Source organism: Diorhabda carinulata, chromosome Y (genome assembly GCF_026250575.1).
Source record: "Diorhabda carinulata isolate Delta chromosome Y, icDioCari1.1, whole genome shotgun sequence".
NCBI lineage: Eukaryota > Metazoa > Arthropoda > Insecta > Coleoptera > Chrysomelidae > Diorhabda > Diorhabda carinulata.
Genome location: NC_079473.1, coordinates 1,358,663 through 1,376,392, shown reverse-complemented (window position 1 = coordinate 1,376,392; position 17,730 = coordinate 1,358,663).

Below are 17,730 nucleotides of genomic sequence, written 5' to 3'. Positions count from 1 at the left end.
TTGGAATTCATTATATTTAAAAGTAGTAGCGTTGTCAGAAACTAAAGCAAAAGGTAAGCCAAATCTACAAAAAATATCCCTTAAAATATTTATTGTTGCACTAGATTTAGTGTTTGAAGTGACAACAGCTTCTAGCCATTTTGTATGAGCATCAACTAACACTAAAATATATTTATCAAGAATTGGACCTAAAAAATCAATATGAATTCTTTCCCATGGTCTATCAGGAAAATCCCAATTTTTTAATGGTGTTTTGGGAGGATCACTTTTAGATTTTAAACAATATTCGGAAGATTTAATTACATTTTCAATATCATAACTAATTTGCTGCCACCATACATAAGAACGAGGCAAGCTTTTAGTTTTGATCATTCCAAAATGAGAAGAATGTAGTTGTTTTAAAATATTTCCTTTTAAATTACAAGGAATTACGACTTTGTGGTTTTTTTTTCGGCCACCCCATATTAACATATTTACAAGTTTGTTGAGTTTCCGTCTTGATCTGTTCCCAAACAATCGGCAAATCAGTATTTGAGGCAATAAAGTTTAACTAAGAACTCTCAATGTCAAACTCTTTTAATTCTTCCCCTAAGGGTAAACGAGAAAAATAGTCAGCTGTATTATCTTTGGATTGCACATACTCCACATCAAAAACAAAATTAGAAAGTATTAGAACCCAACGTTGCAATCTATTAGTGGCAAGTGGTGGAATGCCTCTCTTATTTCCAAATAAAGTTACAAAACATTTGGCATCAGTTTTTATCGTGAATCTCCTACCATACAGATACTGATAAAACTTCTTCACACCAAAAACAATGGCTAAAGCTTCTTTTTCTACTTGAGAATATTTTTGTTGACTGCTAGAAAGTGTTAAAGATGCAAAACCAATGGGTTTTTCTACATTATTAATGGCATGTGAAATCATAGCTCCAACACCATAATAAGAACTATCAACAGTTAACTTTATTGGTAAATTTGGGTTATAATGCTCCAAAAAGGAAGCAGAGCTAATTATGTTTTTAATTTTATTATATGCCATTGTACATTGTTCAGACCAAATAAACTCAACATTTTTCTTCAATAAACTGTACAAATGCTGAAGTACTGAGGCCGCGTTAGGTATAAATTTATTATAAAAATTCACAAACCCCAAAAATGATCTAAGTTGAATAATATTTTGAGGTACTGAGCTTCAACAATCGCTCTAACTTTATGTTCACTTGTATTCAATCTGTATTTATCAATTGTGTAACCCAAATAATGTACTGAGTTTTTGAAAAATTCACATTTGTCTAATGCTACAATAAGACCACTTTTTTGTAACCTATCCAAAACTTTTTCAACCTTTTTTAAATAAAAACCCCTGTTTTTTCCAGTAATTAAAATGTCATCTAAAAAGCAAACAACCCCATCTAAACCTAAGATTTGTTCCATTATTCTTTGAAACATTGCTGGAGCACTAGCAATACCAAAAGGTAAACGATTATAAATAAATAACCCCTTTGAAGTATTGAAAGTTGTTAATTTCTTTGACTCATTGTCTAACTCAATCTGCTGATATGCTTGAGAAAGATCAATTTTTGAAAACTCAACTCCGCCTTGTAGTTTCCTCAATACAGGGCAATGAGTATTTATCAATTAACAATACAGGATTAAGAGTAATTTTATAGTCCACAAATTCTGATGGTTCCATTTTTCTTAGCTACTGGTAAAATGGGTGTTGCCCAACTGCTGTATGATACTGGGCTCAAGATGTTATCAGTGACAAGTCGGTCTAGTTCCGCCTCAACTCCTCGGCATAAGGCAAAAGGAATGGAACAGGCTTTGCAAAACTTGGGCTTGGCTCCCTCTTGCTTATCCAGTCGCAGAGTACCTGCATTAAATTTACCCAAGGAAGGAAAAAATACTATAGAATACTTCTTCGATAACATTTTCATTATCTTAATTACATTTATATCCTCAATTTGTAGCAAGTTTTCATTTTTATCAATCAATCAATTATTAATGCCATTTACATTTAGTTTAAATAAATTGAAAAAATCTCTACCCAATAATGGAGGGCCCCCATTAGAAATTATATAAAACCGTATTGTTTTTGTTTTTAAATTAAAGGTCACTTCTACCTCATTAAATCCCAAAGGATGAATACTTAACCATCATAACTTGCCAAAGTTTTGCTGGTTCGATAAACAATGAACTTATTCAAATGTTTTTCTCTAAATAGTTCAGAAATTACAGAGACCGAGGCCCCTGTGTCCAATTGAAAAGTAAACAGTTGCTTATTTATTGTTATTTCAATTGTGATTTCATCATTTGAAGCAGATAAATTAAAAATGTGATCAAACTTACTATTTTCATCAGATGATAAATCAGAATTATTATTATTTAAAAAATAATTACACCTCTTAAGTTTTTTCTGGCAAATATTGGCTAAGTGGCCTTTTTCATTACAAAAATTACAAAAATAATTTTTAAAACACACACTTATCTCTGTTATGTCATGTTTTTCCGCAGACCTGATTGACATTTGACGAGTTGACAGGTTGGCGTCAACTAGGGCCGGCTCCATCTTGCGAACTCCGCTCAAACTTGCGTTGCTGTCGGTAGCTTCCATTTTGTGGTACAGGAAACTGACGTGGTCTTCGCAGCGGCGGCGCCGACCCCTTCGTTGATGCACATGGTATTGATAGAAAATTTCTTCTTTCACGGTTGTCATGTTGATTTCTTACAATACTGGCTATATATACCATTGCTCTGTCGAGGGAAATTGTCACCTTTTCTTCAAATAGTCTCTCCAGGACCTTGGTATTATCCATCCCCATGATGAACTTGTCTCTGAGCAACGCTTCTAATTCAGTTCCGAAATCACATTTCGAAGCCAGGTTACGTAATCTTGCGGCCCATTCAGCGACCGTTTCAGCACGACTCTTCGTGGCTTCATAAAACTTCTGGCGTGCTGCAAAGGCACTGGTTGTTGTTTTAAAATATATGTCGAAAAGCTTCACGTACTTCACAATGAAGCAGGAATGCTTTGTGCTTACTTCACATTTCATCGCACAGAATGGCAAAAAGTCGAGATTGCTTAGGCCGTGACTTAATGAAATTTACAACCTTAACTTATCTCTAAGTCGTCAGTCTAATACTAACAAAGGCTAATAGATTAGCCTGGCAAGCAACTTCGGTACTTTCATCAAGTTGAAGATAAAAGTTTGTTTTAAAACTGTAACTGTGAATTTGACCGATTTTTTTGTTCCCTTTTCAGTGAATAAACTTTCAGATATTATTTGGGCTGATGGTAAAATATAATTGTACCCTACAGAGTGAGTTGTTCCATTTTTAGCTATCAAAAAGGATATTCGATAAGATTCAATTGTAGCTTGTCTATTTTGCTCACCAGAAATTGATGTTTTCATTACTGAGTGTAACTTTAAGAATAAGTTTGAATAAAGGGTGAGAATGCTTATCTTATCGACGGTCTGATAAAATCATGTCATGAACTGCAACGATATTTTCGGGGATTGACACAGAAACTAGTCTTCCCGATTGGTCATCATCTTCAACGGAAAATTCACCTCTTTTGAAGCTCGAAGTCCAATTTTTCACGGTCGCATACGAAGGACATTGATCACCAAGGTTATTGAGCATATATTCGTAAATCTGCTTACCTCTTAACCCTTTTAAATGCAGGTTTTTGATGATGGCTCGATACTCCAATTTTTCGATTTTCATAATTTCGGTGGACATATTTTTTCTTTTAATTTATTGCGTAACTCTGGTTTATTTTTTTGGCATGAAACTTTATTTTTTTGGCATGAAACTTTACACAAACACTTCTAATAAGTTATTAAGTTCGTTGCTATGATAATGCAATATTTTGTTTATGCATGGAACTGGTGTAGGCTATCTAGATATAAATACATGGTCGTATAGTTCAGATCAGGGACGACAATGACCCTCCACTTTGGGATTCTCAAATATTTGAGGTTATCTACTCGAAAATAACGTTTTCATCACTTTAGGGTTATGTAACACAATACCTATTTGTTGGGGTTTATATAGAGGATACAAAAATATTAAATTGTCCACAGTATCCAGTACAAGATGAGTAATTATTAAACTTACCACTGAATTTTTAAGTTGTTCTAATTCAGTCTAAGTAATTATAGCTAGTATTTCCTTCAAGAAATAATCCATCGATGATTTGCAGTTATTTCAAATACCAAAAACAGTTGATATCTTATGAATCACCTCTTCCTGTAGTTTTTTGTTTCTTTCATAAAAAATGGATCAAATCACTCGGTAGTATTTTTTTGTTTTGTAGAAAACACATAAAAACTAGAGGGAACATCGAAACAGTCGTCAGACAGTGTAATAGTGACTGTGTTGGTAGTAGGAGTAGTAAATGCAGCACACAAATTGTCTTCACGTATTTTATGAAATAATCATTACTTTTCCCCTTTTGTTTTCTATTATCATATTATTCATTAGCCATTCGAAGTATTATCTGATCTGGAATTGTCAGTATTGTTATTGCCATTCGTTTTTTTAATGCTTATTACATCTCAATTCGTCAGTCCTCAATCGAATCAAACGTTTATTCCATAATTCTATCCATTCAGGTTTGAGATCATTATTGGAGGTATCTACGGCTTCATTATCTAATTCTTCATACTTAAACCATCATACATATTATGTATGATTTTACCATTCAATGTACACATTACTACAAATATTTCGAAATATGTAGTTTAAGGTAGTTTTAAAAATAATAAATTGATGCAATTAAATATTTTGTTGTTGAGCTAAGTGGTTTTTAAAATATTTATTTTGCCAATCTATTACGAGATTTAAGAATATCAAATAAATCATGAAAAATTTGAAGAAATTCAGTTGTAGCACCTGCATTATGGAAATATGTATTAATATCTGTTCTCGATAAATAAAGAAGAACATCTGTTGTACTTAAAATTTGGGTTGCCAATTTAACTTTCATAGCTATTATGAGAGAGAGAGAGAATGAAAAAAAAATCTAGCTGCACAGTAACCATCACAAAAAGCCATTACATTGTCTTCACCTTTGCATTGATAAATTTCGCAAATCATGCAACTTCGAATTTCGTCGAAATGGTCCAATTACAACTCTGGTTAGCAAAAAGATATCGAAACAAATTATATATTGTTAAAAAATCTACACTCTAGCGATGTTTATAAAAAAACAAAAGCTTCCTATCATCTTTACTTTTTTTTAAACGCATGAATTGTTGTAATAGTATGAATATTTAAGATACATTGCATACTGTAAAAGTTACGAAGTTATAACTTCTTGCATAAGTTAAAATAAGAAGAGACATGAAAATCAGAAAAATTGAAGAAAATAAAGTGAATTATTGAAGAAATGAGTCGTTTTAGAAAATATCTTGTTTAACAATCAAAAAACTTTCAAAGTAAAATTGGGTTGGACGTCAGTAATTTACAAAAAGTTTTTGTCCTAATAGTACAGCAAGTCAGCAATGTAAAAAATGAGATCGGGATTATATGACAGCTATATATCGCTTGTCCAGTTCAAGACTGGTACAAAGTACTCCTCTATAGATTTACAGAGGTTTTCCCCTCTCTCTATACTATTTTTTTTTATGAGTAATTATGAGCAAAACTCCAAGATGAACCTATCTTGCACCGAAATATTTCAGGTTTTTATAGATAACTCCAGTTATTAATCATTCAAAAACTGTTTATTTTTTATGAAACAAGTACAAAAATAAGAACAAAAGTGTAAAACATAATAAATATCTTCATGAATTCAAAAATCCTTGAGACTAGTAAGACATTTTTAGTGAAAAAAAGTCATGAGTCTTTATTCTCAGTGGTAACTACGTCTTTCTTCAGACTAGGTAGGCACTCTTATCACAAATTGTAGACAAAAAAACATTTTCATTATTTTAAGATAATCACAGCTTATTACAAAATATGACTTTGTACAATAAATGTATGTAAAACTTTATATCTAGATACTACAAAAAGAGAAAAAAAAATACTGTGCCAATTCGTTTCCTACTGAGTAACTCAACAATACAATTACTTGGAAAAAAATGCATGTAAATACTTTTACAACTAGATACTTAAAAAAAGAGAGAAAAAAATACTGGGCTAATTCGTTTCCTATTGTAGGAAATCAACAATACAATTGCTTTGGAAAAAAATGAAAATAATAATAACAGTATAAAATAACAAAAATTGTAGAAAAACCAAGGAAGCGATTAGTTTGCACCTTTTATAAATTTTTGTAAAACTCTTTGCAACACAGAGGCATGACAGCTACACCATTGGTTTTTTTCTGGAAAAGAGAAAGTAATACTTCTTTGTTTTATTAGTGATGCTCGACTTTCTTGTATAGGCCTTGGAGAGTGTTACAGTTGGAGTGAAACTGAAACTGCAAGAAGCAGATGAACTGCTTCGACGTTTCTTGTTCTGGTTTGCTATGTTGATAGATTTGAAATCTTGCTGAGAGAATGATGTTTTATATCGAAAAAATCCAGGCTCATCTTTGTGGGTCTCAATCACACAGATATCAGCGATTGGTACCTTAACACCGTCTTCATTGAACAAAGCGTCCTTTATTGTCAAGTCAGCTGTCAGCTTTGCTGGAGGTGTCTTCTTTGCTTGTGAGATGATAGAAATATAATTTTCTGGGACGTAGATAGGTGAGGCTTTTCTATATTTCTTTATAGCCCGTTCTATAACAGAGTGAACGTTGTCGCCCTCGTTTTGAGTGTGTCCAGTTACTAGGAATTTGTCCGCTATAGATCTGATATTTTTAAGCTCCCAAGTGGCAAACATGAACAGGGCAAAAATAAACCGGTTTTTTTGCTGACCTCCGCAGTTATCACTGTAAAAAATGACATCAACTGGGGTATTGACAGTTCTGTTTAGGTTTTCGAGGTATAACCAGATGCAACTGCCAATTTCGTTGGCACCCCGTTTTGCTTGGCCTTCATGCCATATGTAACAATATGTCTTCTTGGACTTTAGCTCATACATAGTGAAGTTATACACGTTTAATTTGGACACGTAATAAAAGGCTGATGATTCTCCTTGAGGGCAAGGCAGGGAAGTTTGTAGATCAAAAACGGTCACAATTTTATCTAATCCTTTATCTGTATCTTTTTCTAATCGAGCCATCTACTTTTCTCTTAAACGCTCTTGGTAATTATCTTCGAGCTGTCCTTTCTCAGATTCAGAGGCGTTCAGGTAGCCCAAACAAAAATTACACTGATCTTTTTTAGGGCGGTGGAAAGCAATGTTGAACTCGGTGTTGAATATAAAGGCGTACATTGAATACTTAACGAATGGCTGGCTTGCCTCTTTCTGGACCTCGACATAATCACGATGCAGATCTGCAATAGACTTTCCTCCTTCAATGTACTCCTTTTTACTATTCGAACGGCAGTAGTGGCTTTCGAGCCGAGGTATGGAGTTGATGTGATTTCGTACACCTTCCTTCATCTCAGGTGGAAGAGTGGGTTGCTTATGGTATTTTCCTCTTTGGTCTGATTCAAAAATACCACCAATGTTGGATTTTTCTTTTCTTATCGCAGTGTTGAGAGCTCGAGCACTGATATTGAGAGTGGCCAAGAAGAAGATCTTGCATACACGTATTTTTTTCTTATCAATAGTAAAATAAAATACTTTGTTAAGGGCTCTTGGTGTTTTATCTAATCGGCCGTAACGGTATCGGGGGTTGACTTCAGAAAGACAACTGTTTAAGAACGCTCTTTGCAAATGGATATTCGAGAGGTTCCAGTATTTAGTAAAAATTTCTATGCGCGTTTCTTCGCTTATGTTGGCTGCACAATGAAAGCGACATTTAGTTTCATTGCACGGTGGCTGTACCTTCCTGGCTTCCCTCAACTTGACGAATTTTTCTTTGGAGCCATCAGGATTTTTCCGCACTCCCAATGATTCGTAACTTCTTCCAGATATCTCCATAATAGATCACTTACCAAGAACAATATTACTAAAAATTTCAGTGTTAAAGAGGGCTATCTCAGGTTGTCTCCAATAATTTCTGGAAATTTAAGAGCTAAAGAGGGCTATCTAAAGTTGGCTCTTCCTTGAAGAGGATAATCTAGAGGGAAATAAGTTAATTTACCATTCAAAATAGAGCCATTATCATAATAGTTCAGTTTTGTACTAAAGATTGATATGAAAAAGTTACTTACTGTCGGTTTATCACATAATAACCCACTATTGCACAATAGAACTCCACTCTCTCTATGTGTGGCAAGGATCACTCTTGCACAGCCCCCCCTCCACAAATCAAAGATGGCCCACTTACATGCACTCCATCTAGGGGTGATCCACTAAGTTTTTTAAGAAACGGTCTTGCACAGAGTTAGTAGAGGCAATTTGAAGATAATTCATGCAAAAAACTGAAAATCGCTTTATTTTGAGTTAGACCAGTCTTGAACTGGACAAGCGATATGTTAATAATCATGTCGAAGCTGCGATCAAAGCACTGCTACTAAAAGATATAAAAACGGAACTTAAATTTTGCATATACCTCGTAGTATTCAAAGCCTCGTGATATTTCTGACAATTCCGGTATTAAGTTTAATCACAAATTCAATCGGATGAAGATTTAAATTAATTGAATTTTGAGTCTTAAACTGGTATTTGTTTAAACGTAATAGCACCCCAAAAGCCGTTGGGTTATAAAACGACGACGCGCAGTCATCTTATTTTTAAATTACCCAATCAAAAAAAAAAAGAATTGAATAATTGACGTTTCTTGAACAGAGACGATTTTTCAAATTTCAAAAATGTTCATTTGTAGATTATTTAATCCTACGAACTTTTGATTTGAGGTTAACTCAATAATTAAATCACCCAGCGTTGTTCAAAACGTACCGTTTTGATACTGAATTCGAGCTTATGACGTTATTAATCTTTATTTTTGATATTGATGACAGTTGAGCTTTTGTACTGTACAATTTATCTCGAAATAATGATTGAAATTGTACTTTTAATTAATTAGAGAGAATCCAAAGGAGCTGATATCAGATCTCATCCGAGTTTGTGTGTAGTTTTGCCCGTTTCTCCAAGGATATATTCAAAAGGGAATTCTCTCGTGTTTCAATACGAAATTGTTTGTAATGCAAATTCAGTTTTATTATAAAATTTCGTTTCTATATACGTGTATTATAATCAATTTTAATCTCAAGACTTCCTCGAAGAGCTCCATAATAAAAGCATCTTATTGTTCCCCATATGGGATTTTACGATGTGTCCAGTATAGGCCCAGACTTGGACCAAGTGTCCTAAACTTGGTGGGACTGTGATTTAAACCCGGTTGGGATAACGTATAACTATCATTTATGTATCCCAATAAAGTTGGGATAAAGTATAACCATCATTTATGTATCCCAATAAAGTTGAGCTAAAGTAAAACTATCATTTGTGTATCCCCAGAAAGTTGAGCTAACGTATAACTATCATTTATGTATCCTAATAAAGTTGAGCTAAAGTATAACTATCCCAATAAAGTTGGGCTAAAGTATAACTATCATTTATGTATCCCCAGGAAGTTGGGCTAAAGTATTACTATTATTTATGTATCCCAATAAAGTTGGGCTAACGTTTTTAATAAAGTTTTTTTTGAGAGTTATTCACTACGCATAACATATTGTGGTGTTTTATTCTAATATGATTGGAGGATTTCAGTGGGGGCTATGGGACACCCAAAACGTTTTACTTTCTTTGGTTGTTGTTGATTTATGTATGTCAAACGATTTGACCATACATTCCTCAATTTTTTTTGTTTGGTTCAACTTTTTTTATTTCTTTTTTATTTACTCAATGAGTCTTTCTCGCGCGTTTTCAGTTTGTGGTTTAACGAAATGGGTCATGTGGATATTTTTTCATTGTATTTTCAACTAAACACTGTCCCAGTTCTACCAGAAGATTACGTAGTTTAGGAGTTATTCCCGTCGCCACGGCCGTTTAAGGGGATCATCTTCATCGGAAAACCGTAAAATAGCCGCATTACAACGAAGTCCTGTATCACCTTCCAGACCATTTCCGTTTTATCGTAAGATATATGGAATATGCGTCAGAAAGTAACTTTTTTTTAACTCTTTCAATTTGGACTCGCAGAATATGTTACCAATAAAACGATTGTCGATGTGATTACGAAAATAAATATATTGTATGAAAGGAATATAAAACGACGATTGTTATAATGATAATCCACTGAAATGTTTACCTGCAGTTTTTGAAGACGACAACATAGTTATATAAATGCGAATCAATCAGTGTATTTGTGAATGTTGTCGAGTTAGCTGAGGAAGCTTTACAAAGTCTTCTTCAAGATCAAAAATCCATAGTGATTCTACGAGGTCCAGATTCGAACAACTTTATTCAACAAAATCCCCACCTAGAGCAGTTTTTCCAAGACTTATTCGACAGGTAGAGTTTCACAGAACTTCAAGACAGTTTTATTTAGAACATGGTTCTGTTTTGTAGTTAAAACTTTCATTCATTCGACGTAGAGGTGGTTTTCCTTTGGTTTTGTAACAATTTTGATATATTCTTCTTTGAAACCAATTGGTGAGTCGATTGCTTATCACTTTTTGAAAAGAGAAATCACTAATTGAGTCGCTTTGCGTGACTGTTCAGTGGTTTACGTTCATTTTTCAAATATGACGAAGATACGAACGAAATTTTTAATAACATGATGACTGTTTTATCATTTTCGAGTGTCGTTTCAGATCTGAATGTTACATGCAAATCAATATTATACCCCGTATGGATATTGGGGATATTATTTCAATTTTCATATTTATGCATGCGAACTTTTTCTTTAACAAAACATTGAAGTATCTATTGAGAGAAAACCAAATAAATATCTACGTAGGGCAATAACTAACTGAACTAACAAATAGAGAATCGTGTAGATATGCGGCATATCTACATATCATATGCCCAAATACAAATTACATATCATTGATTATTCATACATAATAATAATTTCGCCTAAAGGATTGAGGAACATGTCCGCCGCAAAGCTGCGGTTCATTTTAATACTTTCCAGCCCTGTGGGCTCCGGTATTTGCTATGTATAAATAACGTCCCCCCCATAGATATATCGAATAAACATGGACGTCGTTAAATAATTATTTACTAAATTTGTAAAAACACATTCCATAATCGGAAATATTTCCGATTATCAATTTCGACACCTCATGGATTTTATAAGTTTATAGGTAAAATAAATATTGTTCACGGTGGGTTCAAGAAGTAATTTTGAATTAAAGTTCAAGCGATGATTTGTTAGCGGTACCTACTCTCTGTATTTATCATCAGTTAATGAGATTCGTCTTTAGAAACTTTGTTTTTCAAAATATAGACTATTGTCTTAAGAGGCTTTATTTTTCAATTAGAAACCAAAATTTGTTGGTAGAAACTCTATTTTCCAAAAATAAAAGAAAATTCCTCTTAAGAAACTTTGTTTTCCAAAAAACAAACTATAATTTGTCTTTGGGAGTTGCCATTTCAAAAAAAACACAATTCGTCTTTAGAAACTTATTTTTTAAAAAAAAAACTGACATTGGTATTAACGAACTTTCTTTTTGAAAACCAAAAACATTTGAACAATAATGAACCAAAATAAGTATTTAGAATTTTCCGTTTTTGAAAAAACAAACCAAAATTTGTATTTAGAAACTTTATTTAAAAAAAATAGACATTTGTCTTAAGAGACTTTCTGTTTCAATTAGAAACCAAAATTTGTTTAAACAAACCTCATTTTTCCAAAAATAAGATGAGATTCGTCTTAAGAAATTTTGTTTTTCGAAAAGTAAACCAAAATTTGCCTTCGGGTATTGCCATTTCGATAGAAAACAAAATTCGTATTTAGAAATTTCTGTTTATGGAAAAACAAACCAAATGTTGTGTTTAGAAACTTTATTTTTCAAAAAAAAATAGACATTTGTCTTAAGACACTTTCTGTTTCAATTAGAAACCAAAATTTGTTTGTACAAATTTCATTTCTCCAAAAATAAGATGAGATTCGTCTTTACAAACTTTGTTTTTGGAAAAGCAAACCAAAATTTGCCTTCGGGAATTGCCATTTCGATAAAAAACAAAATTCGTCTTTAGAAACTTTGTTTTTCGAAAACAAAAAAATATTATCACAAGAGACTTTCTTTTGCAATTAGAAACCATATTCAGAAACTTCAAAAATAAACCGACGTTTGTTTTCCAGAACTGTCGTATTCGAAAAAACAAACGAAATTTGTTTATAGAAACCGTTTTTTCCAAAAATAAATTGTCTGTTATCATAAAAAAATGTTGGTGGATGTTTTATTTAGATAGACAGACAAACTAACGAATTGATTAAATAAAGTTTGTAAAAAGAAAAATTTCTAGGAACCAGAAATAAGTGGACTTAGGGAGAGATACATAACCTCTAAGGAAAATAAGATCCGAGATTATTTTATATATCAAACAATACATGTGAACGTCCATTTTCAAAATAGAATAATTTCGACTATTTAATCAACAATAATTGTATTCAACGATCTAATTTAATGAGTTACAACAAAATTACTCTGTAACACAGTTTATAAACTCGACGATGAGGTTCACCTTTTGTTTTCCATTTCCAACTTTTTTCCCTCCACGCTTTTATTTATTAAGGAGGATGAATTAATAAAAACGTATACAAAGTAAAGTTTTATAAACCGTTAGAACTTCATTTACATCCTGGAAAAAAAAGACATAAAATATCCCCCAAAATAAAATACGTTGCGAAAATATTCCGAATAAAAAAATTCTCAACGAGGCCGTTTTAGAGAAATTTCAGTGTAGTGGGTGCTCCCACAAGTACCTAGCCTGACCTAAAGATGGAGGTAGTTATTTGAAAAATATTAGAAAGTACACAATCTATACAAAACTTTTATTTGAAAGGCGTTAGCCTAAATAATATGAAAGCTGAACTGAATTCTACGCAGGGCGAGATTGCTAGTTCGTTATAAACAGTAAAATATTGTGTAGCAAAGTTTATACGAGACCGTACGACCTTCGAAGACCAAATGTTTCAATATTGAAGACTCGATCGTGATGGTATTGATATTTTACTGTAGATTTTAGTTAGTAGATTGATTTACTTTCATTTTTAATTTAGTTAAAATCCGAAAGATAAATAAAAAGCCGACAGTTTTCTTTGCGGAGTAATGTTCCACAATGTCTACTAAACTGGTAAGACTAACGAACAATATAAATCAGCTTAACGTCGTGGCATTAATATCTAAACGCCAGAGGGATTAAATTTTGGACTAAATTGGTATACCTTTCAAACGGTTGGGATTTTTGAGTCCTTATTTCACACTTGACCGGAAGAAAGATGTGAATAATTGCTTAGGAAAAACTTTTTTCTTATATTTCAAGCCACATTTTCTGGAAATTCGAATTTCATTGCGTAATGTAACGCTTTGGCATATCTTGACAATCAAAACAATTACCACTTGAATATTCGATCATAATCGATTATTATTTACGTCAAATTTTTATTTGTATTTCAAAAATTACGAAAAAAAAAAAACGGAATAGGCCTAGAATAAAGAAGAAGAAGAATATATGTCGAAAAATAGACAAAAAGGATACTAAATATGTAATTTTTATTGAAAATTTAATAAAAGAAAGTCTAGAAACAAAAATATACAAAAACAAAAAAAAGTAACGAGTAAGTCTTACATTAAACGGAGTCAAGGAAAAATATTTAACAGTGTAATATTTATTTTAAAAAATGGTAGTTTCGTTGTTGTTGAGTTCCAACCTAAAATTTGCTTTGTACATTTTTTTTGTTGACGTGAAATATTTTTTTATGGTGCATGCGCGCTTTTTTGCACTTATTTTTTACGACCCTTTTTCAATTAGAGTTTATTGGTTCGTGTTTATGTATCCATCTTTTTATAGCGAGAGGAATAAATATGCATTTTTTGCAAATTGATCATCGTAATTTGGAATAATTGAAAATGTAATAACAAAACTCGTTTACATTTTTTTAACATAAGAAATCCAAAAATGATAATGTATAAATTAATATTGATATAGTTTCCGCGTCCTGATCAAACCCTGTATAACAGAGTTATTTGATAGATACTTGAGTTTCGTGATACGGCAACACTGATGTGAATACATATATGAAATCTGTCATTGTCATCATAAAGTTTGACTTTTGTAATGGCGAACGTGTTGTTTACTACGATTTTCGACGTAGATTAAACCAATGTTGAAGAATTCGGTGATGAAACCCAATCTCGCGGACGTTGTTATGAACCCACGTTTCATCTTTAACATAAAACGGTTTTATTTCTGTTAAACGCTCGATGGAAACATTTTCGCGTCGATGGTTTTGTTTCAATGTGCGCAAACGCGGCATCCATCTTGTACTCAACTTTCTAATGTCAAAATTTTCAGTTAAAACACGATGTACATGTCGAGTATGTTTGCTATGAATAAACTGAACGATCCACGAGATTTCAGAAAAGATAATCGTTTTCTTCTCACTTCTCATTTTGAAAACATCGCTATACATGGTTTTCCCTAGCTAGTATCTAAAAGATTCAAGAATGAATGTTACAACGGGACGTAAAAGTGCTTTTTACGACCCCCGATATTAAATAGAATCATATATTGCAGAATTCTACGTTTAAAAACTACACCAAGAAAAATGTTGAAAAACTCATCAATTTAATCGAAAGATATATTCGAAAGACTATGGTAGAAACGGTCTAGAAACAAACAAAACATCATAGAAAAGAAAAAAAGGAAGTTTCAAAACGCATCTAAATAGGAAAAGAACAAATTATAGTCAAAACAAATGAAAATTTAAGCGATTTTTTATCAAATTGCAGCGTTTTGTTAGTTTAAGTTGAATGAAATTCATAATTTTATCATATCTGGTATACGAGTGAAAATTCTCTAAATCTGTTGATTGCATTTTAGATTTTTAACCATGCAAACATTTAAAAAAGAATAATTTTTTTTTCGTAATATCAACAATTTAAAGGTAAGAGTAGGTAATTTTTAATTTGTTACATGTTTCTCAGTGTACTTTTATATAAAACATGGAAATTCGTAATAAAAGTTGCAGACGGTGGTAAAATGAAGCTGTTAAAGTAACGACGATGTTCAGAAACTATAATTTTGTATAATGTTCAAAAAAACAACAACTTATATATATTTAAATAAATTTATTCATACAATTTAACAAATTAAAGTTAGTTATTTGAAAAAATGATTGTTAATAATAACAGTATGAGCTCTAATAGTAACTATTCCAACATCATCTAAATTTTCGGAATCATTGTCTGGTTTTTCTTCACGATTAGAAGTATTGACAGCGTCTTCATCGAAAGCTACTTCTAGTTGAGGTATTATCGTATCTTCGTTATCGTTTTCAATAATAGTACCCAGTTTGAGATCTTGTTTAGAACTAGAAAGTTCGCTTAACATATTAGGTACCTTCAAATCTTCAACGCTGCTTTCAACGAATCTTGGTGGTACTCGAGGTAATTTCTCCAAAAATACAATGGGGAATGTACATTTCGGTTGCGTGGAAGTATCGCTGGTTCTTCTTCTCAATATATTCATGTTTATTATTATAATAAACGATTCAGTAATTATGACAGATGTCAAAACAGATCTGTCAATTTTGATATATAAACTGTCAATTATTGTTTTAGAACTAGATATTAGAATGTGGGTTTTTTACGTAAAAAATCAAACACAAATTTTGAGTATATGGAAAAAAATTTTGAAATAAAAGTTATAGATCTTTTAATTTTTTACAACTTTGTCATTTAACTTTTTTTTATTAGACTTCTTTAAGACTGCAAGAAATCGAGATAAACGATTTTTCATCGAACTATTATTTTTTTTTGTTTAAAAAATTCTTCTTCTTCTGATGCTTACCCATTAATTGATGTTCGCGATCACATTTTTCATGGCTTCTCTATCTCTAGCGGTATGGATCAATGTCTGAATATCTTATATACTTGTCCACCTCCTCACGTTCCGCAACCATGACATCCTCTTCCGTCCCAATCCTCTCTTACCTCAATCTTGCCCTCGACTATCAGCTGGAGGAATTGATATTTATGGCCTCGCATTATATGGTCAAGATATGCAATCTTTCGTTTTTTCACGATGTTAAAGAGTTCACGGTCTTTATTGATACGCCTGAGAATATCCTCATTCCTCACTTTGGCAGTCCATGGTATCTTCAGGATTCTACGACATACCCACATTTCGAATGCCTCTAATTTGTTGATGTTTTTCACCTAAGTGTCCAACCCTCCATCCCGTAAAGAAGCACTGACCATGGACCATGGATGTACTTCGAGCTTGTTCAATTCGGCATTTTATTTCACCGACCGACCACCATTCTTCATATAGCCATGTTCCTAGATATTTAAATTTTTCTACCCGTTCTATAGGTTTTCCATTATATGTTACTCTAGATATTCTAAACGTATTCGCTTCCCTAGTGATAATCATCATCAGTTTTTTTGATGTTGAATCCCATGTTTTGGCTATGTCCACCTACTATATTAATTAGTTGTTGTAGGTCATCTATATTATCTGTAATCAGTACTGTGTCATCGGCGTAACGTATTTGGTTCCAATGTCTCTAGCTTCAAGTGACTCTCGAAAGATGGCTTCAGAGTATATATTAAACAGGAGCGGCGACAATATACAACCTTGACGTACTCCTCTGCGAATCCGAACTTGCTCAGTTAGACCATGATTTACTTTAACTTGCGCTTTTTGGTGCCAGGACAGATTTTCGATACAACGAATGTCTTTTTCGTCCAAATCCAATTTTTTAAGGAGCTGCATAAGTTTGTGATGTTGAACTTTATCGAAAGCTTTTTCGTAGTCTATGAAGCATAGACAAACATTTTTTCTTTGGTCATAGCAGTTCTGTACAAGGACCTGTGTTGCGATTAAGGCCTCTCTTGTACTTAACTCCTGTCTAAATCCAAATTGCGAGTCGCTTATATTATTATCACATTTTCTATATAATCTCTGATATATTATTCTTAGGAATATTTTTAGGGAGTGGCTCATAAGGCTAATTAGCCTATGATCTTCACACTTTCTTGCGTTCGATTTTTTTAGATAGATTTTAGAATTTGTAGCTATGGCAACGGGTAAGTAATCAATGCAATTAGTCTACCGCATGTAAATTAATTCAGTAATAAAGGAGTAGTTTGAGTTACCGTGTTATTTTAAATATATAGATAAGCACATGGCTTAATATTACGTTATTATTTTAGGTTCAAATACTGCATCAGTATATAGAGTCCTTAAAGAACACAAGGAAAACATTTTGACGGAACCTAAAGAATATTCTAGACCAAAGCCCATATTGGATAATATAAATAACGAACAGAAGGCGGCGATTAGAAGAATCGTACATTCTGTTTTCTCAATCAACGAATTGTGAACTGTCCAAAAAATAATGATGGCTATTGAACGGCATGAAGACTTGCCGACCTTAAAGAAAACTTTACTCGAATATTTTGTTCATTGCAGTTTCAAGGGCCGTTCTAGGAACTGTGTTTTGAAAGAAAAAAAAACGAAATAATTAATTGGAGAAGATTTCTAAGGGATATTAAAAAATTCGAGGAGGAAGGAAGAAAAATATATTATCTTGACGGGACT